Source organism: Rhamphochromis sp. 'chilingali' (genome assembly GCF_963969265.1).
Source record: "Rhamphochromis sp. 'chilingali' genome assembly, chromosome: 5".
In the NCBI taxonomy this organism is placed as follows: Eukaryota; Metazoa; Chordata; class Actinopteri; order Cichliformes; family Cichlidae; genus Rhamphochromis; species Rhamphochromis sp. 'chilingali'.
In genome coordinates this window covers 36,966,988-36,972,162 of record NC_137932.1, presented here as the reverse complement: position 1 = coordinate 36,972,162, position 5,175 = coordinate 36,966,988, and positions in this window count along the sequence as shown.

The following is a 5,175-nucleotide window of genomic DNA, read 5'->3' as shown; positions in this document are numbered from 1 at the left end:
CCAATGTAGAGGTCTGAGCATTCCTCGCTGCACTGTACAGCATACACCACATTGTTAAGTCTGTGTTTTGGCGTTTTGTCTTTCGGGTGAACCAGTTTTTGTCTGAGCGTGTTGCTGGGTCTGAAATGCACTGGGATGTCATGCTTGGAGAAAACTCTCCTGAGTTTTTCTGATACACCGGCTACATAGGGGATGACAATGTTGTTGCGTCTGTCCTTCTTATCCTCCCTCGCTGGTGTCTGGTCTTCTTTTCTGTGCCTCTTTGCTGACTTTAAGAACGCCCATTTAGGATAGCCGCACGTTTTGAGTGCTTCCTTTACATGTGTGTGTTCCTTCTTTTTTCCTTCAGGCTTAGAGGGAAAATGTTCTGCCCGGTGGTGTAGGGTCCTAATTACTCCAAGTTTGTGTTCCAAAGGGTGATGGGAGTCAAATGGTAAATGGTAAATGGCCTGTATTTATATAGCGCTTTTCTAGTCCCTAAGGACCCCAAAGCGCTTTACATATCCAGTCATCCACCCATTCACACACACATTCACACACTGGTGATGGTAAGCTACATTGTAGCCACAGCCACCCTGGGGCGCACTGACAGAGGCGAGGCTGCCGGACACTGGCGCCACCAGGCCCTCTGAGTCAAAGAGGAGGTACTGGTCCGTGTGTGTGGGCTTCCGGTAAACTTCGATGTTGAGTTTGCCGTTCTCTTCAATGTGCACAGTGCAGTCCAGGAAAGGCAAACAGTCGTCCTTTGTGTCTTCCCTGGTGAACTTGATGTTTTTATCCACAGCGTTAATGTGCGTAGTGAAGGATTCCACTTCTCGTGTCTTGATTTTGACCCAGGTGTCGTCCACATATCTGTACCAGTGGCTGGGTACTCTTCCTTTGAAAGAGCCTAGAGCCTTCCTTTCCACTTCCTCCATGTAAAGGTTGGCTACAATAGGTGACACGGGGGAGCCCATGGCACAGCCATGTTTTTGTCTGTAAAAGCCTTCGTTGTATTTGAAGTATGTGGTGGTGAGGCAGAGGTCTAACAGTGTGCAAATCTGATCGGGTGTGAAGTTGGTCCTGTCCTCCAAGGAGCTGTCTTCTTGTAGTCGTTTTCTTACAGTCTCCACGGCCTCCGTGGTGGGTATGCAAGTGAAGAGAGAGACTACATCAAAGGACACCATGGTTTCATCTGGATCCAGGGTAAGTTTCTGGACCTTGTCGGTGAAGTCGGTGGAGTTCTTGATGTGGTGTGGGGTGTTCCCCACTAGAGGAGCAAGGATGGTAGCAAGGTGTTTAGCAATGTTATAAGTGGCTGAGTTTATGCTACTGACTATGGGTCTGAGTGGGACAGCTTCCTTGTGGATTTTAGGAAGTCCATAGATGCAGGGTATGGCATCCCCTGGGTAAAGGCGGTGATATGTAAGGCGGTCAATAATTTTGTCCTTTTCAAAGTCTTGAAGGCAAGCTATAACTTTCTTTTTGTAGCTGCTTGTGGGGTCTCGCTTTAGGGCTTCGTAGGTATTGTTGTCACTGAGGAGAGTAGTGATCTTTGTATGGTAATCTGTAGTGTTTAGGACCACGGTGCATCTTCCCTTATCAGCTGGTAAAACAGTGATGTTGTGGTCTTTGCTCAGGGAAGCGACGGCCTTCTTTTCCTGTATTGTGAGGTTGGATGGAGGGACTTTGGCAAGAAGAAGCTTCTCGGATGAGAGGTGAAACGTCTTCAAGCAACTTAAAGAAGTCCAGACGCTTTTCTCTGCAAGCTCCTTTGACTAGTTAAGGTGTGGTTTACACCCATGTCTGTCCACTTATGATATACTTTACATATGCAGTCCTTTATTGCCTCACCTTTGATTAGTGATGTCATGTATTTAATATATATTCTTAGTGCTTATTTGCTTAGTGTCCTTTCACCCAGTTAAGAAAAAGTAAACAGTCCTACAGCCGACACAAGTGGCCTTGAAGGGTATAGCTCAAAGAGTCAAAACACAGTCTCATTATCAAGGAGAGGAATTTGTTGTTTTCAGCCAGCCTCGGCCTTGGGAGCCTTCCAGCAAGATCATTTCCATATAGCTTTCAATAAGGACAATCGGGCTCTCTCGAACCCAGGCTTGTTCTTGAGAAAAGGGTGTCAATTGAGGGACCAGTTGATCATATCCACATGCTTTAGGTTTTAGAGAACAAGACTGAGCGACTCTCTGAGGGTTAAAGTTAGATTAGACTAGATGAGGACATGAAAACCCAAGCAGGAAAGATAAGATGAGGGAGTGGGAGAAAAGATACAACTGCCTCCATTAATACTACTGTATTAAAGGTGATAATGTATCAGAAGCAATTTTGATGATAAATTAATAATTCAAAGACAGCACGGTGGCATGGTGGTGAGCACTGTTGCCTAACAGCAAGAAGGTCCTAAGATCTGCTGCTTTTCTATAAGAGTAAAGGCATTTTTTCCAAAGACAAACACAGTCCCGCTGTGTTTGATGCTGTTTTTGAACATTTTAGCTTGAAACACAGCTAACATAAGGTGTAGGATAATTTGAAGATGAGGGAGTTGGCTATCCCTGCTCTATAAGCAGGTATGGTCAGTTCCAGTATTGTCACCTAATGACCACAACTGAGGATGTCTGTATGAGTTGGTGCCTCAATTTTCTATTAAGAGCGCTAAAAACCCCCATTGAATTCCATCCCATTTTTTATGTTACTACTTTATTCCAGGTGACAATAAATTAGCAGTTAAAATGATGAAATTAATATTTCACTAACAAGGACGATACTCCTTTTCCCCAGCTCCTCGAATGTGAATGTTAGCTGCTGTTTGCTGTGTGTGAGTAAATATAATAGGTTTTCTCAGTAGGTAGGGTGGAAAAAGCCAAAGCAGTCAAACCTGTTACTTCAACTGTGACAGCTTAACTTTATAGAATCAGTCATTACTTTGGCTATACAGTGTTAACGATGTAAGGAGAAGAGCAAAAATGCTAGGTTATCCAATCATTATTCTTACAGGCTATAGTGCATTAGGTTATGTGCAAGATTCAAGTGTTGTTTCTGTAATATTAAAGGAGGTTAGCCATAGTCAAAGGTGTTTTTGTAGTTATATTTTATGATAATATAATTTATAATCTAACTTTACTCTTCCTAGTAAATTTGAGTGGGTCTCCAGTATATCTGGTAATGTGTTATAATTAACAGAGTAATATAAAATTACTTGAAATTAATCTTTTTGTTTGTTTGGGGTTTTTTTTGTTTTGTTTATTTTATTTACAGTGTTACTACACACATAACGCAGGATAACCTAAATGATTTGGTAGAAATTTGCATAACATCAGAATATAACTATAAATAAAAACTAATTTGCAAATAATCTTTCTTTGGGAAAAGTCTGGAAAAACTTTTGTGTACACAAAAGGGAAGTAAAAGTTTTAATGCAGACGTACAGTGGGGCAAAAAAGTATTTAGTCAGCCACCGATTGTGCAAGTTCCCCCACTTAAAATGATGACAGAGGTCAGTAATTTGCACCAGAGGTACACTTCAACTGTGAGAGACAGAATGTGAAAAAAAAATCCATGAATCCACATGGTAGGATTTGTAAAGAATTTATTCATAAATTAGGGTGGAAAATAAGTATTTGGTCACCTCAAACATGGAAAATCTCTGGCTCTCACAGACCTGTAACGTCTTCTGTAAGAAGCTTTTCTGTCCCCCACTCGTTACCTGTATGAATGGCACCTGTTTGAACTCATCATCTGTATAAAAGACACCTGTCCACAGCCTCAAACAGTCAGACTCCAAACTCCGCCATGGCCAAGACCAAAGAGCTTTCGAAGGACACCAGGAAAAGTATTGTAGACCTGCATCAGACTGGGAAGAGTGAATCTACAATAGGCAAGCAGCTTGGTGTGAAAAAATCAACTGTGGGAGCAATCATCAGAAAATGGAAGACATACAAGACCACTGATAATCTCCCTCGATCTGGGGCTCCACGCAAGATCTCATCCCGTGGGGTCAAAATGATCATGAGAACGGTGAGCAAAGATCCCAGAACCACACGGGGGGACCTGGTGAATGACCTGCAGAGAGCTGGGACCAAAGTAACAAAGGTCACCATCAGTAACACACTACAACGGCAGGGAATCAAATCCCGCAGTGCCAGACGTGTTCCGCTGCTGAAGCCAGTGCATGTCCAGGCCCGTCTGAAGTTTGCCAGAGAGCACATGGATGATACAGCAGAGGATTGGGAGAATGTCATGTGGTCAGATGAAACCAAAGTAGAACTTTTTGGTATAAACTCAACTCGTCGTGTTTGGAGGAAGAAGAATACTGAGTTGCATCCCAAGAACACCATACCTACTGTGAAGCATGGGGGTGGAAACATCATGCTATGGGGCTGTTTTTCTGCCAAGGGGACAGGACGACTGATCCGTGTTAAGGACAGAATGAATGGGGCCATGTATCGTGAGATTTTGAGCCAAAACCTCCTTCCATCAGTGAGAACTTTGAAGATGAAACGAGGCTGGGTCTTCCAACATGACAATGATCCAAAACACACCGCCCGGGCAACAAAGGAGTGGCTCCGTAAGAAGCATTTGAAAGTCCTGGAGTGGCCTAGCCAGTCTCCAGACCTCAACCCCATAGAAAATCTGTGGCGGGAGTTGAAAGTCCGTGTTGCTCGGCGACAGCCCCAAAACATCACTGCTCTCGAGAAGATCTGCATGGAGGAATGGGCCAAAATACCAGCTACTGTGTGTGCAAACCTGGTAAAGACCTATAGTAAACGTTTGACCTCTGTTATTGCCAACAAAGGTTATGTTACAAAGTATTGAGTTGTATTTTTGTTATTGACCAAATACTTATTTTCCACCCTGATTTACGAATAAATTCTTTACAAATCCTACCATGTGGATTCATGGATTTTTCTTTCACATTCTGTCTCTCACAGTTGAAGTGTACCTCTGGTGCAAATTACTGACCTCTGTCATCATTTTAGGTGGGGGAACTTGCGCAATTGGTGGCTGACTAAATACTTTTTTGCCCCACTGTACCTGTTACTGTACTGTTTGTGAACCCAGTTATTTAGATAACATCAGCTGTTGACGAATCTGCTAGGTTTGCAAAGTGTTATTGTCGTCTGGTCACATTCTTTACAACAGGTTTCTTCAGGTTTCACTCCCTCTATAGCAGCATTAGGG